We start from the raw sequence: 8,135 nt of genomic DNA, 5'->3' as shown, positions 1-8,135 counted from the left end.
GAAAATAGCCACTCAGCATAATAAATAGCTAAACTATATACTGTTGTAATAGTGATGGGTGTCATGGGGGAAACAGTACAAAAAAAGGTGGGGAAGTTCTGGGGAGGTGTTGCAGGTTTCAGTTAGTTGATCCATCAGGTAGCTATCTGGAGTCAGGGCAATAACTGGGCAAGAAATTTCCAGAAAGAGGCAATGGTTAGTCTTTTAGTTCAGAACATGCCAACATGGTGTTCAGACACATCACAAAAGCAAGGAAGCTTGTGTGGAAAGAGGAAGGCCAAGGCCTTGGGAGAGGTCAGGGAGGTGATAGAGGCTGGAACAATTCAGGGTCTGGGGTAATTTAGGAATTCGGGCTTCTCAAGGGTATAATGGGTGTGGCTAGAAGGTCAGACAGACAAGGACCATGGCCTGTCGTAAGCTTTAAAAAGACTACAGGTATAATTGCTACTACATTTGGAACAGCTGGCTTGGTTGGAAAGAGGATCCAGGCTGACTGCAGAAGCAGTCCCAGCACTCCAGGCGAGAGATGAACATGCCCTGAAAAGACGGCAGTAAGAGGTCCAGGTCTTGATATTTTTGGAGACCACAGTGAATGAGATTTCCTGATAGAATGTTAGATAAAGAGGCAGAGTAGAGTTTATTAACCATTGGAAGAACAGAGTTGCCAGCTGGCAAAGATGGGATCAGGTTTGAAAGGAGCATCACAGATTTGGTATCAGAACAGCACTTTTGAGATGTCTCTTAGACATAATTTATGGTGCCTCCTGAAGGTTCCTTAGGTTCTTTTCCTCCTACTTATACATAGGTAGGGCATTCTAGGTGCCCCCAGACTGTTAACCTCTTCAAGATCTTAAGTCGTTTAACACTAAACACAAGTCTCAGGCAGGCAGCTGTTCTATGGAGGGGCTTTAAATCCTGGTCAGAAAGTCCCCACATCCCATCTTCTTACCCTTCACCAACACATCCCAGACTTTACAACCGAAGTCACCTTCCTTCTGCTTCACATGCACCCTTGAGAATGTCCTTTAGCGACCCTGCTGGTGACAAGTTTGATTTTGACTAGCTGGATATATTTTTATTTTTCCCTTCTTGAAAGACATAGGGATTTAGATTGACAGCTATTTTCTATCAGCACTTTGAAGAGGCCAATTACTCTGACTTACGACAACTCACTCCAGTCTTTTTGCTTGGGATAGCCCATGAACAGAGGAGCCTAGTGGGCTACAGTCCATGGAGTCACTAAGAATTGGACATGACTTAGCGACTAAACAACAATGTCTTCTGTTCTTACCATTGAGAAATCATTGGTCAGCCTGGTGGCTAGTTCATTGTCTTCCCTCCTTGGCTGCTCCACAGTTTCACAAAAATAAGTATGAATTTTATGAATTTCACTTGCGTTGACTGCAACTCAATAGGTTTCCTGGATATAAATCACAACAGCCCTGAGACTTTTTCGCTGCTGTCATTATCTTTTAAATAGTGATTCTTAACCTTTCTTTATTTTCTTCTTCTGGAATTCTAGTTAGATGAAATCAAAACTTTTCACTTTTTTTCCTGTGGCTCAATCTCCCTGTCATAGTCCTCATCATTTTTTCTCTGTGGCTACATTCTTTATCTGCCAGTTCACTAATTCTTCTTCTTTTTTTTTTTTTTTTATTTTCTTCAATTTTCTGTCTAATGCATTCATTTAATTTTAATTTCACTTGTAGAAGATAAAGTTATGATGTTATTCTTTTGAAAATTTTCATGCTTTTGAATAAACTCTTGCTGCTTGTTTATATTTTCAAGCTCTTATTTCTTTAAACATATGAGACAAAATTTATATTCTGATAATTCCCATTTTGGATTCTCTTTTGCTGTCTACAGTTTCAGCTGGCTCTCCTACGTGGTGTCTTTCTTTCTGCCTGAGTTTATACTTACGCAAATGTCAGCTCTTTCCCCCGGATTTATGTGTGTAAATGTCTCCTACCTGGTTCACTCAGCTGGGATTTGGACCTATTTCTGCCAGTGGCCTGGTGTCCTGCCAACCTGAAACAACCTTAAATTCACTCTTCCTTTTTCTTCCTTCCTTCCTTCCACACAAATATTGTGATGTGGGGCTATACATTGTGTGAAATTACAAATACGTTTCCCTCCAACCAGACAGTACCAAAATTGCAGTCAAGCAATCTCCCTTCTGGACAATGGTTTGATTCCTTGACGATCTCAGGTTTATGAGGAGAAGCATCCTCGGAGACTCCTCACCTTGGTCAGGCCTACGTTTTCTCTCTTCCTTCATACTGAAGCAGATGTTCAAGGCCTCCAGGTTTCTGATGAAATCCCAGGCAAAGCCAGCTTTGGCTCCTGCTTATTCCCCGGGTTTCTGCTTTCATTTTTATTCAGAGCTCAGCAGATTCCTTCTTCTATGCCAGTGCAACAGTGTGACTCAATATTGTCTATCTTCCAGTATTTTGTTTTATCAAAAATATCGAAGTCATCCAGGGCACCTAGCCTACTAGAGGTGGAAGTCCCTTTAAGCCTTTTGAGGAGATAATTTCAGAATATCATGTATTTAATAATAAAATAGTCAGAATGAATGATATAATTTTGAATATTGGCCTGAAATTAGCATTGAAATGTGTATTTTCATGACTTAAAGACTAAGAACTATCTACATGCCCTCTTATTATATTTTGGTTTTTTGATACACATCTGACTTCTTTTAAAAATGATTTCTAGAGCCTTAAGCTGGAGAATCCAAGAAAATTGTTCTATAATAATGGCACTTAAGGGGTAGAACTGTGCATGGGAAGGGATCAAAACAGCTTTTATTTGTATTATTTCCCTTTGGATTTTGTTCTATAGTTGCATATAGATTATGCAATTTTAAGCACTAGCATTTTCCTAACAGCATTAATATCTGTATCTATCTAGACTACCGAACATCTACGAAGCACTTGATACTAGTACTTGATAAGAAAATAGAAGATTCTAAGCACAACAGAAGTGATGGAAAAATAAGGTGTAGAAATTTGATCCAGTTTGTAAGAGAAACAGTCTTCTTGGTGGAGGAGGACACAATGAAGAGAGGGGTTTTAATCCTTTTTTTGAAAAAAGGATATTTAGGAAGCAAATGTAATTTATGGCATAACCAGATCTAATGCACTGTCCTTTTAGCTTGGTGAGTCCCAAGGACCCCTCACTGAATCTCCCTGAGTGCCCCCTGAAACATTTCCAATAGAACATCTCATATATAAGAATAACGTTAAAATAGGGAAACTTTAAAAGTAAAGGGAAAAGAAACCCAGAGTTGTTGTGTGTTCAACATCTGGTGGGATAACATTCAATCCCTGGGTCGGGAAGATCTCCCCTGGAGTAGGAAATGGCAACCCACTCTAGTAGTCTTGTCTGGAGAATCCCATGAACAGAGGAGCCTGGTGGGCTGCAGTCCATGGGTCAAAAAAGAGTTGAACATGATAGTGATTAAAACAACAAAACAAACCTCATCTGCAACCTCCTAAGTATGTCATGAAAGCAGTATACACTGAAGAAATTTCTCCCCACGGCACATGCGGCTCTGCCCAATTAGGCCATTGCTTCATGGCTCTGAGTTCCTCAGGGCACAGTGTTATAGGCTAGGACGGCTTTATTTACCACACAGCTCTGTGTGCTTTTACGGTGCCAAATAAATGTTAAATAATAATCATGGGGATTTTAATGTCTTGCTCAGAAGCATCCTCCATGAGTTGCTGTGGGAGACAGTCTAGCAACCATTTCATTTCCCCCAGTTTTGTATATTTTGAGCAGCCTAGAAGTTGTCTAGTCTGATAATAATCTAAATGTGTTTTACTTAATGCCAACATATATTTTTTTAAATTGGTAGAATGCCATTCATGAGACTCGACGGGCTCTTTGTAATTTTTTTGTGATGCTGCCAACATGATCCATATTCCTCTAGTGTTCCTTCCCCATCCTTGGGTTGATGCACATGCATACACAGGTGAGCACACGTTTTATATTTGTGTGTATATAATTTATTTTATGAAATCTAAAACACACAGAAGTTATTCATTTATTTCAGACCTGATATGACCTTGAGCACCAAACTCACGAGTGCACATGAGTAATAAATAGGTAAGCAGGTAAGTAAACAAACTAAATAGGAAGAAGGGCTAGCTCTTCTCTGCAGCAGAATGTCATGTGTCAAGAGGAAAATGTGGAGACTACGGCAGACTTGCGAAGTTAACATCTTTTCAAATATCAAAATGAAATTGGATCATGCAAGAATCACCAATGGATGACAGATACAGGAGGACATTTTGATGAGAAGCATCAAGTAGCTCCTTGCAACATTCTTTTTCATTTCCAAACAAGGTAACGATGCAGTGAAGACACTGGATACCACGCTGGTTGAGCGTCTGTGGCTGTCATCACTGAGGGACGGATGGAGGCCATGTGCCCCCAGGGACAAGGCCTTGCGAAGGACACAGCAGCTCCTCTGACCTGTTCTAGCTGAGAACCAACATCCTGAGTCCGGTCCTGCCGAAACATCACACAACAACGTGAAGAATGCTCTGTTTAAAATTGGAAGAGGGACACTGTAACAAAAAAATTCAATTTAAAACCAACTCAAAACCGTAAAGCAATTTTTCTACCAATTTAAAAAAATTAAATAAAATTAAAAAAAAATTCAAGGTTATAAAAAATGTCTGAAGAAATGATTTGGATGAAAAAGGGTTGAAGACACCTACATACAATAACTGACTCATGGCCGGATCTTCTCCTGGATGGAACAGTTTGAAGGACACTATTGGGTCAATTTCAAAAATCGGAGTAGGTTATATAATAGTGGTAAATCAGTGTCAATTTCCTAAAGTGGATAACTGCTGTGGTGATAGAAGAGTTCCATCTTATCAATGTACACTTCAGGGTTTAGGGTAAAAATAATACTCTCTGCAAAAATGCATTTAATCCACTTTCTGTATCCTTTCATACATAAAAATTACTATATATGTGTATATATAATTCATTTCTTCACTATTAGGCCTTCTAATTTCAATTTACAAAACCCCAGTTAAATAAATATTAGCCTCTGGAGAAATGAAGAAAATATTTCTATCTAAAGGCCTGTTGCGGGGAGGGGGGGGGGGTGTGTGGAAACAGCATTTCCCCACTTCCTTTTGCTAAAACATGCTAATACTAGGGCTGTAAAAATATTTTAACATTCACAGATTTTTTTTTTTTTTTTTACAGTATGCCTGTATTTTGCTCCCTTCCTCCATTTTAATATTTCTCCTCTTGTGGTTTGGAGAACAGAAGCTGTGCCTGCCAACACCCAGGACACTGTGAGGACCTGGAGTTTCTCATGTTGGGGATGCCCGGGTCCCAGGCCAGTGGACAGTCAGGAGAACGCAGTGTGTGAAGTGGATTTTATCTGCACGAACACAAAGCCAGAGCCCTGGCCATCAGTGCAGATTCGCCTCCTCCCTCCTATTCATCCCTCCATCCCGCGCCCTTGCCAAGGGCTCCTTTCTCTGACCCCCGGCTTTCTCTGTTCCCCAGCATTCGGGGAACTTCATCCAGCGTGCATAACCCGGGCCCTTCAGTAATCATGCAAACCCAATTCAATGACACGATGCCCTGGCACCTCCGACCCAGCGCCCTGCGGTTTCCGGCTACGCCTCCAGCTGCGTCACTGCCCACGGATCGACCTGGGTCTGGGTCTCTACTGCGCCTTCTTCCTGAGGAGTCACGCTGAACGGCGATCATGCCTGCCCAGCTCAAGCTCCTTTCCTCGCTGTTCATCCGCATGAAATCTCCCAGTCATCTGCAAAAGGAATGCTGAGAGGCTTTATTGGCCTAAAGCACTGGAGAGGGAAGAAGACGACAACCGGTTTCAAAAAGATAGAAGAGACTTTCCTAAGATGAAAAACTTCTGAGAACCTTCACAGATGGTTGCTGTGCCAGGGAGCTCCCAGCATCTGGCCACAGCGATTCAGTGCACTAGGGCGGCCGAAGCTGTGGATGTCATGCTTTACAATAAAGTGACCCAAATGTGATTATTAAAGCTTATGAATTTATTTGTTCTGGGTCAGTAACCCTTCACCGGCCGCAGGCGCTTTTTACATAAGGGCCATGAGGATTAGCACTCTCTGTTTAGAATACTCTGATTCTTTTCTAGAAGCAGGGAAAAAATCACCTGACTAACGGCTTGTTTTAATCATTGTGCTCTGTTAAGAACCACTGGATACCTAATTTTTAAAGAATTAACTTAATTTTGCAGAAGAAGTAGAATCAAAGCAATACTCCACATCTCCTCAGCACTTACCACTGGGGAGGTGGTATTTTAAAAAGTGACATAGTAGTGGAAAAGCTCGTGGTTGTAGTGGAAAGGCTAGTGGTTTTGGAAAAAGTCTTATTTCTTTCTCCTTTGTTGGTTAAACAAAAGATCACGGTAGGAAGCAAGAGAGAGTGAGTGAAAGTGAAAGTGACTCAGTCGTGTCTGACTCTTTGTGACCCCACGGACAATACAGTCCATGGAGTTCTCCAGGCCAGAGTACTGGAGTGGGTAGCCTTTCCCTTCTCCATGGAAACAAGAAGGAAAAGTTTAAAAAAAATATATCTAAAATTTTATTTGTGTACAGATGAGAAATTGTCTTAATATATCTCTTTAGAAACTTTCATCAAGTAAAAGAATGTAGAGAGGTGCTAAAATCAAGCTTTTCCTAGAACAAATTTTCGATCTGAGAAGTTTGGTGAATTTATCAATTTAAAAGTAGTATTGAGGGAAAGTGTTTTCTTCTGTGAAATTCTGAGAACCCATGCCTAGAAACGTGAAAAGAAGGAAAGTTGCTCGTTCGCATCTTACTCTATGCAACCCCACTGACTGTAGCCTGCCAGGCTCCACTGTCCATGGACTTCTCCAGGCAAGAATACTGAAATGAGTCGCTACTCCCTTCTCCAGGGGATCTTCCTGATGCAGGTATTGAACCTGGATCTCCTTTATTGCAGGTGGACTCTTTACTATCTGAGCTACTTCTTACTTATTAATAGGCTTTCCTTTCCCTTTCTTGCTGCCTTTTGTACATGTAGGTGTAGTCTGTTAAAATGCACAGATGGAGAGTGACTCTTAGCTAAATTTAGGCTCTTTGTTCCATGCAGGTGGGGATCTACATTGTTGAGTCTGTTGTCACTTTTCTCTTAAAATTTGTGTTGATACAACTTTAAATCAATTCTTGAGACCACATGTATTTAATGGCTTGTCTAATCTTGCTGTACAATCAAATATGAGAGACGAAATTATAAGCAATATTTAAGTATGTGAATGTATCTTTGACTGTTAGTATGTTTTGACTGCTTTTATGCTACTATAAAACACAGAAGAAAACCACAGATGAGATATCTTTGGAGAATGAAATCTTTGAGAACAACAGGAAGATCTCCAGGCACGTTCTGGCTCCAGTGCAGACCTTGAGGTCACTGTGCTAAGTGCTTCTCCTTCTGTGACTGAGGATGGGATCACGTGGCCTTCCAGAGTCTCTCTCTCTGGGTTTATCCTTGAAAATGCTTTTCCACACACTCTCTTTCTCATTTTTTTCACTTATACTCATTTAAAAGTAATGTGGAACGTCTACCCTATGGTAGCTGCCCTGCCAAGTACTAGGATACTCACCAGAAATGCCACCAGGCCCTGCCTGCAAAGGGTTCCAATCATGGAAGAGGAGAGATGACCATCTAATGGATAGCCCTGTATGCAGAGCCTGGAGCCCCTGGGCTGGGTCAGGACCCTAGGCTGTGCCTCGTTGTGGAGAAAACTCCTTCCTATCTCTGAGGACACACATCGCCTCCCTGTTAACCTTGCACGTTACCCGAGAATGGACCTGTTCTGCAAGCGTCTAGTTCTGATGAAATATAGCTGTGAGTTCCTCAAGTAGGGTAACCATTCCTTTACATTATGGATTTTGGTAGGGAAGTGCAAATGTAGTTCCTAAAATTTAAATCCCATTGGCTGTTTCAAAAGGTAAACTTTTCTCCTCAACTCCAGAACACAGATATTGAAGAGATGACTGGTAATTTCAGCCAGGAATAGAACTTAAGGAAGTTTATTGAAACTTTTGACCACATACCGTAAAACACCATAATAAGAAGTCTGTAAA

The 8,135-nt window shown here is 41.1% G+C and overlaps 1 long non-coding RNA gene across 1 annotated transcript; it reads left to right on the top strand.

Annotated features, from left to right (window-relative positions):
- Positions 1-3,861: 3,861 nt before the first annotated feature.
- Positions 3,862-6,041, top strand: LOC123327843. Its single transcript, XR_006542525.2, has 2 exons — positions 3,862-3,979; positions 5,233-6,041. It is a non-coding gene; the product is annotated as an uncharacterized LOC123327843 (long non-coding RNA).
- Positions 6,042-8,135: the final 2,094 nt, after the last annotated feature.

The sequence above is a fragment of the Bubalus bubalis genome, chromosome 10 (genome assembly GCF_019923935.1).
Source record: "Bubalus bubalis isolate 160015118507 breed Murrah chromosome 10, NDDB_SH_1, whole genome shotgun sequence".
Lineage (NCBI taxonomy): Eukaryota > Metazoa > Chordata > Mammalia > Artiodactyla > Bovidae > Bubalus > Bubalus bubalis.
The sequence above is the reverse complement of the archived record's forward strand: the minus strand, read 5'-3'. Positions and strand labels throughout refer to the sequence as shown.